Source organism: Monodelphis domestica, chromosome 3, assembly GCF_027887165.1.
Source record: "Monodelphis domestica isolate mMonDom1 chromosome 3, mMonDom1.pri, whole genome shotgun sequence".
NCBI classification, from domain to species: Eukaryota; Metazoa; Chordata; class Mammalia; order Didelphimorphia; family Didelphidae; genus Monodelphis; species Monodelphis domestica.
In genome coordinates, this window is record NC_077229.1 from 184,260,705 (window position 1) to 184,280,551 (window position 19,847).

Consider the following 19,847-nt stretch of genomic DNA (forward strand, 5'->3'; position numbering starts at 1 on the left):
TACGTGATTATTTCAAATAGTCACTTGAGAATCAGCTGATTGGAAATTCAAAAACATTTTCCCATAGAAAATAGTTACAAATGGCATTTAGTTTCCCAAAAGAATTCAATTCATAAAAAAGTTATTGGACATCTACTCTATATAAAACCCTGTGTAAGACTAAGGGGACACAAAGACAAAACAAGGCAAAAGCATCTCTTTTTCAAATATCTAACATTCTGTATTAGGGTAAGGCAGGGACAGGACATGGGATGACGTATGTGTACATTGATAACAAAACCAAAAATAAGCACTTATTCATTTATTCAGTAAGGGTTTGTTACACACACTATGTCTCAGACACTGTGCTAGATGCTATATATTCAAACAAACAAACAAACAAACATTTTTTTTTTTGGTTCCCTTGACATGGCTCTATCCATCTTCCCAAATTTGATTTCATTTGTCTCTGTATTCGGGCTTGACAATTCCTTCGGCTGTCATTTTAATGTTTCACTAGCCATAACCCTGGAATTCTTTGTCACCCTATCAGTTGTTCCTAAACTTTAAATCTTTACCATCCATCAGATGATTTCAAGGCTCTTGGTCTCTGAGAATGACTGAAGAAAAATAAAAAAAAATAAGATGAATTTACTTATTGCACACTTGTGGTGTATTAACAGAGCTGAATCCTTGCTTCTATTAAACAATTTGATATTCTTTCCTTATTCATGTTTGATTTCCTCCCTCAATGACACTTTTCCATACATTTCCTTCCTTCCTCTCACCTCCAGCTATGCTCAGCCTTCCTTTCCTCCCATTCCCTAGCACATAACCTCACTTCCCACTTCACTGAAAAGATTGATATTGAATGTCAATTCTTTTAACACCACAACTCTGGTTCTTCTATCACCACATGTTCCTTTCATTCCAGTTCCCAAAGAGATATCCCTACTCCTCACTCTGTTTAGTCTCTCTGCCTCTAATCTTATTCTGATTCCTTTCTATCTCACTCAGGATGTAACTAACCTTTACCCCAGGCTCTTTGTCATTGTTATTGTTAAGTGTTTATTTATTACAATAGTCTGCTTTGTGATTCTTAATTGGCAAGACATTTAATAGCACCATTAATGAGCTCAGCAATGACATCATGTGAATACCTGCTGTTAGTGTTGGCTCCCACAGACTGAACTATTCCAAGGAGGGTCTCTTGCCAGTGTCAGATGAAACCAGATTTGAGATAACCAGAATAAGTTGAGTTGTTTTTTCATTACTCTTGAACTGGGAGCCAAGATGTGCACTTTCAATCTCATCCTTTTTACTAGGTCCTTACTTTCTATACAAATATGATCAGGTCTCCCTAGTCCTAAATAAAAAAAAAAACAATAAGAAACATACCTTTGCCCTTTTAGTTTATCTAGCTAAATATTCCATTTCTTTCTTCCCCTTCCTTGCTAAACTTCTTGAAAAGACTGTTAAAATTAAAATTCTCTGAAAAGTGTATCTTAATTTATAATTATTTATTAAATAATTAAATGCAGACCAGAGGAAAAAAAAGATACCAGCCACATGTGACCAGTTGTTTATTTCCCAAACCTCCTTCTCTTGCTGGTTGCACCAGTTTCTCAAATAGACCTCAGGTGTGGCAGGGCTCCCCTAGTACTTGTTTGCTGGCAATTTCCTAGCTGTCTTATCCCTCCATGATTCCAGCACAAAAGAGGGTTTTTCTTTCCCTGGATCTGAAACTTATATCCTCTATGATATCACTTTTCTGGGTCTTTCTGGATGACTAGATTTGACCTCAGTTTGGGTCAGAGGCATCTTTCCCATATGCCAGAAGTCATGTGGGACAAAAGACTAGTGCCTTCTGGATGCCAGGGAGCCATTAGGCTTCTGACATCCTCCCAGAGTGCATATGTATCTCCCTTACACAGATACGCCTCAGGCCTTATTCTTAACTCAATCAGAAGGTGGGTCTGAATAGCAACCCTAAAAGAATAGAAAGCTCTCACAATCCCCCCTCTGATTCATTAAGAGACATGCTAGTGTCTCTCAGTGAATCATTTCACATATAATATCTATACTTTTCAGTATTATCTTACCAGGGTTCTGTAAGGGTAGAATTAATCCAAAGCGTGGGGGAGGTGCAAAAAAGAAAAAATCCCTCAATAATTCCAGTCAGAGAACAGAAGGGGGATGGGAGTGCTTCAACTGTCACTTGGTCACTACTTCTTCACCTGAGTGTGGGAGGAAAGAGGCAAACTTCCCAAGCTGGGAAGAAGCCAGATCTCTCTGGGGAGCAACAGCTTTCCCTGTGAACCCCTGGACACCTCTTCCCCATTTTCAACAACAGCACAGAGTCATCTGTGAATACTGTAGACAGGGACTTTGAAAGCAAGCCATCTACAGAGAAATCTGCTGTCAAAGGTTTCCTTCTATATTTCTCCCTCACCTGTTCCTGGATCTTGAATTAAGAACTAGTTAGCTGAGGGATGGGGATCAACCAGCAGCTGGTCAGAAGAAAGTTCAAGGCACTCAGCCTTAAAGTCTGAAGAACTTGGGGGGGCAGTCTGCCAGAGGGGACAAGTGTTAGGGTTTCCTACTCCCCACTTTCCTTGCTTGATGCCCTTACCTCTCCTTCCCTGTGTGAACCCAAATAAATTGTTTACTACTTTAGAATTATGTTTGGCTTGTTTCTGACACTAGGAAAGGGAACAGAAGATTTGGGGAGAATCACATCTCTCTCCAAAAGGTTAATTCAGGATCCCAGTGATCCAAACTGCCTAACCCAAGGAAAAACATCTCTCATTGATAGTGGGGTGACCCCAGGTTTCTGAAGGGAAGTGACAGGGGGTATCCAGAGGCAGAAGAATCCATCTTGCTTCACAACAATAGCTGGGACCAAAGGGAAGGCAATGGACCATCTTTCCAAAGCTAATCTCTCCAGTTCTTGTCCTCCATCTCCCAGAGATATTCTCAGAGAAGACATATTCCCTCTGTCAGGGGGACAAGACTTGGCTACTTCTCTCACAGAAAAAGAGAGGGGAAGAAGAAACTCTTCACCCTCTCTCTCCCCATTTCCCTCTCTCCTTCCCCCTGTTCCTCCCCTCTCAGATCCTTCTATTACAGTACATAAGGGCCCATATATATTATGAAATTCATGGTGAGTCTAACCACATACATTTGGGTGTTTCTTAACACATTAAAAATGATTCATTAGTGTATTAACAAGGAGCCATAGGTGACATTCCTCTTTTAAGGGTTTTACAATCAAAATAAAATATTTGTACATGGGGAAAATCAAAATAGATGAAGGGCCCAACTCCCACATTCAGTTGGTTCATTATATCCAAGAGCTCACTCAGACACAATCATATCTCCCTCTGACACTGAACCATTTGACAATGCTAAGGACTTTTGTGTCAATAACTTTCTTTTCTGAGTTTTCAGTAGTTGATTGGGGAGGCAGAAACTTCAGTACCTGCAGAAGCAGTTTCTAGGTTACATCTTCACAAGGTTTGCTACTAGGGATGTTGACTTTGGAGCTAGACTGGAAGCTGCAGGAGTGGTCTGTGAGGGAGGGGGATTACTCCTTTTCAAATACTTAAACTGGTATTGGGCTTCTGTTGTCAGGGTAGTGGTGAAGAGGATGGGGGAGTATAATGATTTCAGTAGGTTTCTCTGGGGTGGGAAGTGACCTCCTAATATTTCTTATTCTCACCATTTTTTCCATGTTCCAAATCAATTTGCACATTGTTGCTGGATTAATCATCTTGTTGCATAGTTCTTGTCATATCACTCCTCTGCTCAAAATTCTTCAGAGACTTTTTAATGGCTAATGAATGAACAAAGCTTAAACATCCTGAGAATTTACACATTCTGATTCTGGTGCTCCCTTGCTTAGCCACCTTTATCTTATTAGCCCTTCCTCCTTTCCTGCCACTATGTACTCTATGCACCAATAAAAATGAACTCTATACTCATTCCTTTATTTATGCTATTTCTTATGCCTAGAATATTCCTCCTCTCTGTCAATGCTTCTTTTTTATCTTTGCATCTTCAAAATTTAGCACAATGCCAGGCAACAGTGGGTCTTTTATAAATGCTTTTTAAATGAATATTTAATCAGGAAGACCTCGGTTTAAATCCTACTTTCGGCATTTCCTAAGTGTGTTATCTTGGACAAATTGCTTAATCTCTCTGCCTCTGTTCCTTCATGTATCTAATGAGGGATTGGACTTATAAGGTCCATTACAGTTATAAATCTGTGATCCAAAAAATTCTTACTAAGTCTTTAAAACTCATCTCAGGTTTAACTTCCTTCTCAATCAACGAACATTTATTAAGTGCCCAGTCTGTATTAAATACTGTGCTTGGAATTGGGGATACAAGCACAAAGAATGAAATATCCCCAACTTACAAGTAGATAATATTATAATGGGAAAGAAAACAAGTATCAATTATATATCTTGTATATACAAGATAGAGAAGAAATACAAATATATGAAAATATATGTGCATATAGCATATGTAACTATGGTGTGTATCTTTCTATGTACATATCTATCTATATACACACTTAAGTACAAGACAGTTTAAGATGGATGGCAACAATTGGGGATTAGACTTCATGTAGAAGGTGGTACTTGAGCCATGTCTCAGAGGAACAGAGAAATTCTATTATGAAGAAAGGATTAACTTTCCCTTTGCCTATTTTTAAATTAATCAATAAAAACTGAAAACACCCTTACTTAACTCTAAGTAGGGGAGGTCCACAAGCCACTTGTTAAAACTCCAGAAGCAACTGACCACCCCTTGGGCAGTGCTAAGCAAATTTAAAGACTGCAATTGGCTCTCATAAAGTGGAGGAATGGATAGGAAGTGATGTGGAAAAAGGACTCTAAAAGTCCTGAACTTCCTGTCCAAAAGGTCTTTGTACTGAATTTTCAGCTTGGAGGATCTTGGACTAGGACTGTGGCTTGGAGCTATGACTTGGGACTTTGACCTGGGACTCTGGCTCTTGGACAGCTTCTGGTAAGACTGCTCCTGGATCTTCTCCTTTGGAGCTTTGGCTTGGGTAAGTGAGAAGCTGAACTTCGCTTTCCTGGCTTCTGGAGAGATTAGTTCCAGAGAGACCTATATGTACTAAAAAAGGTGTTTAAACAAATAAGTAGAAAATTCAGTGAGCTGGAGTACACTGACTTGATTAGCTGAACAAGCGTACTGACTCTTCTTAATTTTTTGTGTTGGCTTATATAATTACATATTACTTCTTTAATTATGTTTATGTGATATTGTTTATATTTAAATTATAGCATAATACTAATATTATATATGACCTAATATATATTGCTGACATTGCTATCACTTTGGTGCAAGTAAGATCCTAGTGCTTCCTTACCTCATCTTCTCCCATGATGGTTTGTTTATTTTTCACTCAGATGTCAATTTATTTTCCTAAAGTCAGACCATGTCATCCTGTTATAGTGAAAATCACCTTTAAAGATTGTTATAATATTAATTTATGGTCACCAAGGAATTTACTTATGAAATTCCTAAAATGAAACACTCAAGTCAGAATGGAGTTTATGGTGGTTTAATCACAATAGGAGTAAGAAAGAAGGAGAGGGAGAGAAGGAAAGAGGGGGGAAAAGGAAAAAGGTTAACTCAACCTTCTGGCAGAGCCAGAGGAAGTTTAGACCTGAAGGCCAAGGTAGAGAAGGGAATCAGTCCTTGACTCACGTGACCTATCTGAAGGAAAGCTGTCTGAGGGCCTCCTCTCTGCTCAAGCTCCTAGCACCAACTGGCACCTAGCTGTCTCCACAGGAAGTGAGCAAATTCCAGAGGCTGTTCCCTACCTCACTTCCTGTGCCTCACAAGTGCCAATGGTGGCTCAAGCTTGGCTTAGGACAGCCCAGGTGGGCAGTTAGTTATTTCTGATTTGTCATTGACTAGCACATGCCCGTGTAATGTGGGTGTGCACAATTTTGGGTGCTAGACCAAGCAAGATGGAGATTTAAAATTCACAATCCAATCCCCAACAAAACCTCTAGTGGCTTCCCTGTTGCCTTCAGTATCAAATATAAAATCTTCTGGTGACTTTTAAAGTTCTTTTTAACCTGGGCCTTCTAACCTTTCCAGCTTTCTTATACTTTTCTCCCCTCTACTTGCTCTGTGAATCACTAAGAGTGATTCAGATTCTGGACATTTTCCCTGGCTGTCTCCCCTACCTAGAATGTTCTCTGCAGCATGTAGGCCCCAGTTAAAATCCTGACTTTGGCAAGAAACCTATCCTAAACACTCTTAATCTTAGCACCTTCCCACTAAGAGTATCTTCAAATTATTTTTCTATGTCTTGTTTGTACATAGTTGTCAGGCGCATTATCTTCCCCATTAGACTTGAAATATTTTGAGAGCAGGGACTGACCTTTTTTATCTTTCTTTTTTTGTTATACTCTGTGCCTATGCCTAAAAGGCAACTGATAAATGCTTTTGGTTCTGCTTTCCTTACCTTCTGTCTTAGAATCGGTACTACATGTTGGTTCCAAGACAGAAGAATGATAAGGGCTAGGAAATTGAGGTTGTGACTTGCCCAGGGTCATACAGCAAGGAAGTGTCTGTGGCCACATTTGAATCCAGGACTTCCTCTCTCTTGACCCAGCTCTCTATCCACTGAGTCACCTAGCTGCCCTGATAAATACTTCTTGACTTGTAACTACTAGATACATTTTTCTGAGTAATTTTTTTCCATTTATAAATTACTGTCCCCCCAAAAAGAGATTTTCTATTCATATGGGTGCATAGAAAATAAAAATAAAAGACATTGTGTTTAAGCTAATTAGTCTTATGTTTAAGTTTAATAGATAAAGAATAGAAATCAGTGTAAGAGGACAAAGAAAAAAGACAACACAGAATACTGAAAGACTGAGGAGAGGAATATTTTGATTTAAACTTGGAATACAATAACATGTTCTCATCTTTCTTGTCTGTGGGCTTTTCAAACAAGATGCAGGTTTGGATGAAAAAATTCTCACTGCATCTCATCTAATTTCCAAGGTCTATTTCCAAGGTCTTTTTTTCTAGGTGATAACCAGTCCAAAAACCTAGTATGGAAATATGTTAACTAAGGTCAAAAGGACTTGTTAATATTTTCAGTTATGAAATGCAAATTAAAAGATAATTTGACTAGGGATCCATAATATAAATAACCTTTTAACCTAATATTGTTTTCATAAATGCTATGTCTAGGAACTAGTATTTTAGTGAATGTCAAAGCAAAGTGAAGGGATATTGTCAACATTTATGGATTTATAGGCATATTTTATAGTCTTCTCTTCTACCTAATTCTTTAACATATAAATAAGGTCAACAGAAGTACAAAAATTCTCCTGGCATCCTGACACTTTTCTTAATGAGCAGAAGGGGGTGACTAAAGAACGTGAGTAATAATTACTACAATCTAATACAGAAGATATACACCAAAATATTATTATTTTATACCTTGTGAATACTAGTCCAGCTCAAAAGGGAGAGGACATAGAATTTCAAATTTGGAGGTGGCATTGTGTGGTAAAAAAAATGCTAAACTTTGGAGTCAGAGGTCCTATGTTTGCAACTTAGTTTTGCCATTTACTATTTATATGACTTTAGGCAAGTCACTTAACCTCTCTGGGCCTCAGTGTTCCCTTATACAATAAAGCAGAGGGGGTCAGCTAGATGATCTCTAAGGTCCATCCTAGCACTAAATTTATGATCCTACTAAGGAATGAATAGCAGTGAGGTCTTTATCTATGAAGTAGAGATAAAAACTTAAGAAATTACTCAACTCTATATAAGATATGGATAGACACACCTCAGAGACATTATAGATTATGTTCTAGACACATGATGGTGAACCTATAACATGCATGTCAGTGCTGACACGCATAGCAATTTTCAGTGACATGCAGCCACATGGGAGTAGCAGGGAGCTGCGTGCCCACAACCATGGCTGTTGGGGGGAGGAGGGCTGCTCCACACACTGGCCATGGAGGGCTGGGGGTGAGCAGGCAGGCAGCATGCGCCAGGTGGCTGGGGTACGTGGGTTCCCCTCCAGGGGTGGGGAAGAGGAAAGCATGGGCAGGCAGGCTGGTAGGTGGTAGCTGCTGCTCTCACAGCGCCCCTGGGCCAGTTGGCTAGGGAGGAGTGAGAAGGGGTGGGACCAGTGGAAAACTGGGTGGGTCTCCAGTCCATGTGCAATGGAGGAGTGCCTGAAACCAATTACCAGACACTTTTAGCACCCTGAAAAATATAGCAATGTCTTTACTCACAATTTTTCCCTCTATGTACTTTTGTGAGACCTTATTCTCAGCATTAAACAATATCAAAACCAACAAAAGAAACAGATTGACAGATGAAGTTAGTAGTGTTTGCTTGGGCTTGAAGTATACAAAATACTAACCTTCAATTGAAGATTTAGCAAATGAAATTCAGCAATAAAAAAGTTACTAACAGGCAGGCTAATTAAACAATTTCCCCTCCCCCTCACTTATCTTAGTTCATGGCACCCCACACAAGTAAAATAATATCAAGACCAACAAAAGAAACTGACTGACAGATGAACAAAGAAGTCACTAAACAGGTAAGTTAAATAATTCGTTTTTTGTTTCTTAAATACGGTTTCATATCATAATTATACATTTTTGTTATTTAAACTATAAGTATTATGAAATTATGGTGTTGTTTTTTTTTTTCTCAAAGTGACATACCACCTGAGTTATGCCCGGTTTTTTGGTGAATTTTGACACACCAAGCTCAAAAGGTTTCCCATCACTGTTCTAGACTATCCCAATAAAACAATTTACACAAAGTGAATAATATGAATTTTTGGTTTCCCAGTATACATAAAAGTTATATTATACCATTTCACTATATATATTATATATGCTATAGCATTATGTCTAAAAAAATTATATACCTTAAAAAATACTTTATTGCTAAAAATTCTAACCATCTTCTGAGCCTTCATAAATCATTATCTTCTTGCTGGTAGAGGTTTTTGCCACCATATTGATGTCTGATAACTAACTGATCAGAGTAGGTAGTTGCTGAAGGCTGGGGTGGCTGTAACAGTTTCTTATAAGACAACAAAGAAGTTTCCAATATTGATTGACTTTTCCTTTCACTTGACTTAGAGTTCATTTTAGGATTACTAATGTGCCTAATTTTAATATTATATTTCAGGAAATTGGCAGGTTTGAGGAGAGAAAAGAGATAGGTTAATAGAAGGTAGATTATTAGACAGGCAGGACACACAAATTAAGTTCATTGTCATAAATGGGTGCAGTTGGTGGCACTCTAAAACAATTTCAATAGTAGTATCAAATGATCATAGATCTCCATGGCAGATATAATAATAATGAGAAAGTTTGAAATATTTCAAGAATTATGAGTATCTGACAGTGAGACATGATATGAGCACAAGCTGTTGGAAAAACGGTAACAATAGACTTACTTGATTCAGGATTACTACAAAACTCTGATTTGTGAGAAACATATCTATGAAGGCAATAGAGCAAAGCTCAATGAAAAGAGGCATTTCTGTGTGTTCATGTAAGAAATGTATGACAACTTGGGTTATCTAAATGTATAGATGTACAGTTCATGGGTGAAATGCATAGATATCTGGCCCAACTTTCTTAAGGGAGACTGATTTCAATGAGGGGAGCAAGAAAAGGACTGTGGCTGGGTATTTGCTATTTTTCTCACCTATCTCCACAAGGGGGATGGGGCTACATTAAAATCTGTCTGCCTCCCTCAGATATTGCTTATCTAGGGGCACAATAAGCTTAGAACAAAGGCTGCCTCCCTTGTCATTCTTAAAAGGGTAGGGTAGCCCTTTAGCTTGTATTCTCCAGCTTAACTATTTCCCTTTAAACACTGGTTATACAAAAGACTATGATGCATAGAGAGTAGCAAATAAATTCATTTATCCAAGCAAATAGAAAATTTTTATTGTTGTTGTTGGTCAGTTATTTCAATTGTGTCTGACTCCTCGTGATCCCATTTGGAGTTTTCCTGGCAAAGATATAGGAATGGTTTGCCATTTTCCTTTCTAGCTCACCTTACAGATGAGTAACTAAGTTAAAAAGGATGAAGTTACTTGCCCCAAAACACACAGCTAGTAAATATCCCAGGCCAGATTTAAACTCAGGATAATGAATCTTCCTGACTCCAAGCTCAGTTCTTTATCCACTGTGCCACCTAGTTGCCCAAAGAGCAAAGAGCAAACAGAAATTAGAGAAGTTCTACAGACTAGAATATAACAGAAAATAGATGAATAAATGAACTTTTTATCAGAGAGCAAACTGAGATCTCAGTTCAGACCAAAAAAGAGGGCCCTAAGATGTACTCTCTCCCTGAAATCTCTAGGGAAGAAAGCTAGAAATCAAGGACAAATTAAGAAACCAAATAACTCTATATGTCTGCCTCTTCCAAAGTCTTTCTTTCCAAATGTCTCTCCACCCAAAATTTCTTGACACATGTTTCTCCCCTAAGCATCCCTAGGACCAATGTTACCCCTTCCATATGGAAATAGCCAATTCAGCATTCTCTCTACTAATTAGGAATCATATCTCCCTCTATGTATAAGGAAAGCTAAATACAAAGTGGTGCAGGCTTCTTAGGAAACCTTATTATTGGGATTAAGGCAGTGAAATGGTGGTGTTTAGTGTTTGTAATAATAAATTCTGGATCAAGAAACCTAGTTTTAGTCTTCTAAGGTTCCAATCATTTTCTCTAAGACTTCAATTGCCAGATTGTCTTCCTTTCCTATCAAAAGGCAAAAATGAAGAGTGAAAACTTTATAGTGGCATTTACTTGGATTAAACTGATAATATCCCTAGCATCTGAGCTTCTCAAAAGAAAGACTCCACTACCATTTTTATTCATGTCTGGAAGTTCTTATGAAGGGGACAGAGTGTTGTGTTCATCAAAAGCATTATACTTGGAATCAGTAGACTTGGTTTCCAAACCTTTCTTCAGCACTTTTATCAGCTGATTCTGTGTGACCATGGGCAAAACACTTAAGATCTATTTTTTATCTTACATTATGCAATAGATATCACAGTGAACTCTGATTATCATAGGTCCTTTCTACATTTTGACCTTTAAAAACAGTACAGAAGAGATCCAAGAAAAATCCAAGATCAATAACTACAATTCTTCACATTTCAAGTTACATCAGTCTACATTAATATTTTTATAGCCAGTGGTCAGTAATTAATAGCATCTTTGCCCACCTTTTCTGTTTTGGCACTTACTTGGCCTGAAAGTAACTGTTACCAGCAGATAAAAGATGTGGAACAGACACTTTCCCTTCTAGTCCATATATGGTACATTTTCCATATGTTGTAGGAATTTGACTTTAGTCTCAAAGTTGAGAGAAACAGAAGAATTTGATTTTATTCAACAAATGTTTTTAAGCACTTAGAGGGATGCTGAGGCTGCTAGATTGCACAGTGGATATAGAACTGAAGTCAGGAAGACCCAAGTTCAAATATTAATATCATATCCAAGCTTTGCTATTTATTGTATGTGTAATATTGGAAAAGATTTCATCTGGAAAATTAGAGAAATGAAATGGGATACTTATGAAGTCATTTTCACCTCTGATTCTATAATATTTTCTCTCTCTGAGCCTCATTTTTTCATCAGTAAAATGGGACTAGTAATACTTGTACTACCCGTCTTAAAGTGTAGTCAATATTCAACAAGAATTCCCAAAGAATCCACTGCAGTTCTGGCTATAACAAAAATACTAGTTAATAATAATAGCTAGTATTTATGTAATGCTTTAAGGTTTGCCAAGAGATTTTATCAGTTATCTTTTTGTTAACACAGCAACCTTGGGAGGTAGGTACTATTATTATTTACTCATTTTATAGCTGATGAAACTGAGGTAGATAGACGTTATAAGTGATTTACTCAGAGTCACACAGCTAGGAAGTGTTTGAGGTTTGAGTTTAACTCAGGTCTGTCCTGACTCAGCCCAGGGCTTTCTCCACTGCACCACCTCACTGTGACAACATGATGTATGATAATGAAAAGAAAATACATGATAATCATAATGATGTATAGAAATGGGATAAATTCACCCCTAAAACAGAAGTTAACAGAAAGAATTAGAAAGCAAAACCTAACATGTTGTTCATAAGAAATATGCTTAAAACATTAAGATTCATATTGAGTGAAAATGGGAGTAGAAATGAATCTATTGTGCTTTGACAGAACTAAAAAAAAAACAACTACACAGAGATAATGACGATTTTCAGACAAGGCTACAATAAAAATAGACATGATAAAGAGATAAGAAAACAACATTGTAGTTAAAGGCACCATAGATGATGAATTATGTATGTACATATGCTTATGTATAATTATATATACACATGCACACAATAACATAGTGTCTAAAAAGTTAAAGGAAAAATTGATTGAATTTTTTCAATTAGAAATCAATTCGAACTTTCAACTAGAAGGAAATACACCATACAAATTTAATGTTGGAAGATCTCATTTACCCCTTTCAGATTTAGACACCTCTAACAAAAAAGAGATAAATGAGAAATAATAATAATAAAATAGAACTTAAAAATTAGAGATGACATTTCTGGCAATTACTAAATGAGAACAGAAAAGGAGTTTACTTATTTCCCAGTTGTGTATAACATTTTTTACAAAAATTGACCATGTAATGAAGAATAAAAATGCTATAACTAAATACAGAGTAGTCAAAATTCTTTTTTAAAATTTAATTTAATTTAATTAAAAAAAATTTCCCCATGGTTACATGATTCTTATTGTCTCCTCCCTTCTTCCCTCCCCTCTCCTGGAGCTGACTAGCAATTCCACTGGATTATACATATATTATCACTCAAAACCTATTTTCATATCATTCATTTTTGAAATAGAGCAATCTTTTAAAACCAAAATCCCAAATCATATACCCATGTAAACAAGTTATAAATCATATGTAGAAAAACCAAAATTCTAAGCATTCTTTATTTACTACAATGCAACATAAATAAATTCGGTAAAGTACTATTAAGGAAAAGATTAAGAATTAACTAGAAGCTAAATAACTGAATCCTACAGAATTGATATATCAAAGAATAAATGAGAAAAAAGATAGTTTTATCAAAGAAAAATGACAACAATGAAACAACATACCAAAGTTTATGGGATGTATCAAAAGCAGTCTTCAGGGAACTAAATGTTACATTTATATCCCTAAATGCCTTCATCAACAAAATAAAGATCAAAACAATGAATTGGACATGCAACTAAAAAACTAGAAAAACAGCAAATCAAATTCCCTCAAGTAGACAACAAATCAAATCCCCATCAAAGTAGAAATTCTGAAAATCTGACAAGAACAACAAAATTCAAACCAAAAAACATCTCTTGAATTGATGAATTTGAAACCACACCTCTTGTCTCCAAATCTAGTGCATATGCATATGTACCCCTTCTATCTCTAGTTACAAGGCAAACTTTTTACAATAAACACAAAATCAAATCCTGTAGCAAGAAGCTATTGTACAATATCCAGAAAGCTCTGAAATTTGTGAAGATATAAGACAAGCCTTTGCCAATAATACTTTCTATTTTGGGGAGCAAAAGGAGTTATTTTGCTATTATAATATGTGAACTTGGAAATTACTCCACCCTACTTAGATGTACTTTAGGGGAAGATAAAGTTGTAATCTCCTGATTGAACAATGAAGGTACTTAGTTCTCACCTTATAGTGAAGCTAGAACTTTAAGCTAAGTCTATTTTTAGTATCTTAATACAAAAGATGTTAAGTACTTATAAAGGTTAAATCACAAAAAGGTCAAGTAACTAAGAAAAGGGGAACTTAACAAAGAAGTGTGAAGTAGCTCAAAAGATATAATCTAACCAGAGAAGGTGAGAACTAAAGAATGGGCAGTCCTGGAGAAAAGCGTCTGCTGTGATTGGTAGACGTGAAAATTTAGAGGAGGAGACACAAGAGTGAAAGGTCTATAAAAGAGGGTGAAAAGTTCAGACTGGGACATTTGGACATTCGGACATACAGGCAGTTTAGTTCAGGTGGAATTCAGGCTGGAGGAGCTCCCTCAGACAGCTTCCTTGAGGTGGTCTAGTGGTGACTTGGGTAAGACTGACTTCCTTTTCCCTTGGGCTCAGGGAGGCCCCTTTGGTCAAGGCCTGTAACTCCTGCCTGGCTCATGGCTCAGCATGAGCCAGAGCAATTTAATTTAACTCTTTCTTCTCTCTCTCTCTCTCTCTCTCTCTCTCTCTCTCTCTCTCTCTCTCTCTCTCTCTCTCTCTTCCTCTTTCTCTTCTCCTTAATTCCTTCTCTATATATTAATTAAAATCACCATAATTTCCAGCTGATTTGGGTATTTTATTATTTGGGATTTTCCCTGGTGACCAATTAATTTAGATTTTAAGTCAAAAGACTAAAATTATCATTACAAATAAAACTATGTGCAGGTAGCTGGATGGCTCAGTGAATTGAGAGCCAGACCTAGAGATGGGTGACACTAGGTTCAAATCTGGCTTCAGACACACTAGTTGTGTGACCCTGGGAAAATCACTTAACCCCCATTGCCTAGCCCTTATCATTCTTCTGCCTCGAACCAATATACAGTATTGATTCTAAGATGGAAGGTAAGGGTTTTTTTAAAAAAATAATAAATGTGTCTCAGTTTAATGTTCACAAAATGCTTTGCAAAAAAAAACAATGAACTGAATGATCTGGTAATGAACTGGACAGAGAAGAAGACATAAATTGAATTATGATGTTTTATGTATATAAAAATGATGGTTCCTTGATGTAAAAATAAAGATTCCCTGCACTGATTATGATGGCTTATCAGTGGAGTACAGGGAGAGTTACTGGAGCAGGGTCAGTGTAAGAGGGAGAGAGCCAAAGCTTGACTGAAGCTAGCTTCTGTTTCCCTCTCTCCTCCTTGAGGGAGGCAATTGTCAGTTGCATCACTAGGTTCCCTGAGGAAATGGCTGGAGGGGAATTGGAGACAGGCTTCTCCTACCAGCTAAACCTAAGGATGTCCTCAGGTCCTTTCCCACTGAGAGAATCTAGAGGCAAACCCCAGCAGGGGCTTTGCATCAGAAGGGTTGGCTCAAATGACTATTATTCTTGTATCATATACCCTTTCAAACCTATGTCAAGAGGCTTAGCAAGGTTTAAGTGCTTTATAAAGGTTTTAATGAAAGATCTTAGGTAAGCTGGGTGAAGGAAGGTGAGGGTTGGTTATCCTAATATTCTCTACCTGGTCCTTCATTTGGGGAGTGAGGATTTGTGACCCCAAGCTTCTTCAGCCCAGTTCCCCAATTAACTAATTCCACTATTATTTTATGTAACTAACTGGCCTAAGAAACTATAAAGGGATAGGTGCTAGGAGATTGGAAGGACAAGAGAGCTGGACTCTCTCTCCCAGAGAGTCCACAGCCCCATTTTGGGGTTTGAAATATCTTCTTCTCAATCAAGAGGTGGTTGGAGAAATCAGATTGAAGAAAGATTTCTAGTAAGATTGAATTTAGGAACAGGATTCTCTCAGATGGCTTTCAGTGAATCCTCATCCCTGAACTGGTCTTCTCAAATCCAAGACCCAGATCAGAAGCCCCTAGAATTCTCCAGCTCTTCCTTAGGTCACTTTTCTTCCCAGAATCCTTTGCTCTCCAACTGATGTTTTCTCTCTCCCCTCAGCCCTGATGACAGAATTCCAAAAATCCCACCATCCTTACATACATGTAGAACTTTTTTCAAAATCTTTAATTTGGTGAACAATTGTACTTTGTAAAATGTAATAAATTAGCAAACATGCTGAAAAAAGTGGGCAGTATCAGTTTCCTCATCCATAAAATGAAGGGATTGCTATTTATCAAAGGTTTTTTTTATCAAAGGTCCACAGATAGATTTCAGGGATTCCCTGAACTTGAATGAGATAAAAATCTCATCTTTTGGTTTCATTTGTAATGCTATATAGTATATTTATTTTCACCAACATTTGGTTACATTTATAATTATGTTTTTATTTTATTAATTTAAAAATATTCTGAAAAGAAGGAATTAATTTTTTAGGCTGCCAAACAAAGGACTCTATAACACAAAAAGGTTAAGAACCCCTGGTGTGGATGGTCTCCTGATTCCTTTTTAGCTATGAATCTTGGCTCCTTAGTCACTGAAACAGAAACATTTTTCTAATTCCAGTAGGGCAATACTTACAACCAAAGAGAACAATTAATCAATCAATAAACATTCTTAAGTCCTTATTGTGTTCCTGGCACTGTGCCAGACAATAGAGATGTAAATTCAAAGAACAAAACAAGTAGTGATTTCTTCATCTTTATGGTACATATATATAGTACGTTATAATCATGTAATCTGTGAATTGTTATGAACTGATACTAAAATAAATCTGATATAATTCAGGAATTTGCCATTTTTATCATTACAGGGTTATTCAGTTGACCAACATAATAAAAAATGGGTTGGACAAGATGTCTCTAAGGTTTCTTCCAGTTCTGTACTTCTTTGGTTCTAAATGGAAACTTAGAATTATATAAATGGAGATTTTGAGACTTTGGACTTCATCCCCCAGAAGTCCCTTAGTATTTCCCAAAATTCTCTTTTCCTGCATCCCAAGATGCAGTTACAGTGGCTGTAACTCCTCCCTCTTCCTCTTTTTGGACCTGTGACCAGGCTGAATTCAGGCAGTTCTTTTGCCCTAGTTATTATTAATAAAACTTTGAAAATATTAATATTTAGTTATTCAATATTAATTTTAAAAATCATAGAATGGAATAGAATGATAGGCACATAAATAACAAATAATTTTTCTATATTGCTGAATAGCAGGGGGACACTGTGGTCCCATTTTCCTAGAATGTTCTTGTTATACGACTTTGGTACCCTTAAAACTTAAATCATACTAACTTGGTTCTAGTTAAATCTGGTTATTCAGACTCACCAGCAAGCTTGCCTACCCATATAGCACAAAGGTAATTCTACCTTCCTCCACCTGCGCATGCTTGCCTGGCTAATTTTTAGAAATTTCCCTTTCACTGTTGATCTATGGCAGCTGATCGCTTTGCCCATGGGCTATGTGACAGCTGGTACAGCAGATCCTTTGTTTGAAAACCCCATGTAAACCCAGGCCTCTGGCAGCTGTCTGCCCTAGACTAGTGGTCTAGGCCAATACCTAGCAAGTTGCCACATGGATCAGTAGGAGCAATGGAGGCCATATGCTACTCTAACCTTGACTCTATCTTCTATATTCTCCTATGCCACATTTGACTTGTATCAATAAACCACTCTTCTAGGGGTGTGCTGGAGCCCACTTATGTTAGGGGAGCCAATTGTTAAATTTTCAGTTTAAGCATTTACTCCTTGAATTTGACAAATATAAAGGCTTGAATTTGTTGATTGTTGAATATTGTTTGTTGTCTGGACTTAAGAAAGAGATAGAAAAAGTGTTAATGATGCAGATTAAATTTAAAAGTCTATCTTGCATACGTTAAACATATATATCAGCATACCACTAATACCACTAATACCACTAATTCTAATGCATCCTTGTGATTCTGCTAGCCATTTACCAAATTTGCCTTACAGTTGCCTCACTTTTATGAAAATATATTGACAAAGTGAATCGCCAGTGCTTAGAGCAGGGATTCTTAATCTTTTGTGTTATGGACTTCTTTGGCAGTCTGATGAAGTTTTTAAATGTATAAAGTAAAATACCTATTGCTCTGCTTCTCAGGTAGCATGGGGAGGTGAAGGGAAGGAGAGTTGGTGAAGAGGGGAGAGAGATGGGAGAAAGTCTTGTCAACATGGAAATCTAGAGATCCCCAGTTTATTTAGTTTGAGTGTAGAAACCCCAGGTTTTGACCTTGTCACAGGAGAGGTTTCCCCCTGCGGGAAGGTCCCTCTTCACCAGACAGTGAACTTCCTGGTAGTTTGGGTGGGAACAGCTAATCCCATCCAATATTGAACATCCCTTTTGTCCCAATGGGTTCTCCCCCTAGGCTAAGGTCCAGGACCAAGGTGACCCAGCCCTAGGCTGAGTCTTTCCCTTTTGTGTCCATTGTAGGGCCCCAGCCCCTCACTATTATTCCTCTCTGGAACTCTTCATTTTCCTTTCTTACCATTGTAAAGTCAATCAACTGTCCCTCTAATCCTAAACCCCCCAGGTCACCTAGAGTGGTATATAGGTTCCCCAAGTTCTTTTATTCCATCCTGAGTCGGTGGCACTCCCAGGGGCTGGCGACCAGGGCGTCTTGACTCTGTGCAGTCTTGGAAAGCAGCTCTGTTGTCGTATTAGTAGCGCTAACCCTTTTTCCCTTGATTAAAGAGTGATTTTGACTATTTAATAGTTCTGTGTTTTTTTCTAGTTGACATTAAGTATAACTCTCCCTCTCCCTTACTCCTAAAACATACAAGAGGAATATCCCTGTGAAGATGTAATGACAGGTGTCAACATGGACTCTGGAAACCCCAAACCGGGAGCCCAGAAAGATTGACTCCCAGTTTACTTAGCTTAAAGGTGAAAGCCCCAGGTTTGACCTTGTCACATGAGAGTTCCTCTCTGAGGGAAAGTCCTACTTCACTGGTCTCAGGCTAACAATAGACTTTAAGGTAGTTTAGATGGGAACAGCTAATCTCATCATATGTTAAGTATCTCTTTTGTCCCAATGGTTTCTCCCCTCAGGCCAGTGTCCTTTCTGAGGTGGCATGTCTATTGTAAAGCATCAGCCCCTCACTGTTATCCCTGTCTGGAACTCCTCATTTTCCTTTGTTACCATTGTAAAGTCAATCAACTATCCCTCTCATCCTCAGCCCCCAAGTTCTTTTAGAAAGGTACTTAAGCTAGCCCACTTTAATGGCTCCTCAGAGTTGTCAGTCTAGTGGGGTTGGCTCTCCCAGGGGTCAGTGACCAGAGTTCAATCCTCTGACTCTGTGTGGGTTTTAGCATGCAGCTCTGTGTGGAGGCCTACTATTACAATGAACCCCTTTTCCTGGATTAAAGAGTGATCTTTCTGATTATTTAATAGTTATGTGTTTTTTTCCAAGTCAACACAGGTATGGACAGGGGCTTTGTCCCATTAAGTAGGCTTCTATGGGTTAAGATGTGGGCTTTTCCCCAGGACTTGGCTGGTGCCTGGGACATAAGAAGCCTTAACACAGTCCTGTCAGGCAGGCTGAATGACTTTTGCTCTGGACTTTGTTTTGCCAATAGACAGCCTACCCCAGTTCCCTCTTCCTCTCCTTTTAATTCTCTTCCTTAACTTCTATGACAACTTAGATCTGACTGTGTTTCCTTCAGAAGAGAGGTGGTTTATTTGATCAACAAGGGAGGGTTAGGTCAGAGGGATCAGGAGACCCTAAAGGACTATCCAAGCAGTTTGTCACTTCTTTCTTCTGCTGAGCCAAATGGCTCAGGTTTCAGCGTTTCTTTCCCCCTTTCTCTCTAATCACTCTACTAGCCTACTCTAAATAGGTCACTAGTGTCCTTCTTGGGAAGGCAGTGGGTCAGGACAGGACTTTGGGGGTGACCCCTATGAGGTTTAAGGTTTGAGTGCCCCTCTGCAGAAGCTGTTATCTTTGCTTCTTTGTTCAATGATCCAGTGACGTTGGGGATTTTTCTGACTTCCAGAGCAAGGGGAAATTGAGGCAAGACTCTTGGTACCACAGATATGGGGTTCCAAGCTCAGGTCCTTTGCTCCTGTCTCTCTCAAGTTCACAGGGCAAAAGACCACCTCCAAAGTTCTATTTCTCACAAGCCCCTTTGCTCCTCCAACAGTCACTCTTGTCCCTCCTCCC

At 38.0% G+C, this 19,847-nt stretch overlaps 1 long non-coding RNA gene across 2 annotated transcripts in view; it reads right to left on the reverse strand.

The window, feature by feature from the left end:
* Positions 1–286: 286 nt before the first annotated feature.
* Positions 287–19,847, reverse strand: part of LOC103096710 (uncharacterized) — a 31,166-nt gene continuing 11,605 nt past the window's right edge. For both annotated transcript variants that reach the window (XR_465192.3, XR_465193.3), the window contains exons 4-5: positions 1,140–1,345; positions 287–599 (exon numbers count right to left, since the gene is read on the reverse strand). This is a non-coding gene — a long non-coding RNA (uncharacterized LOC103096710). The remainder of the gene's footprint in view (positions 600–1,139; positions 1,346–19,847) is intronic.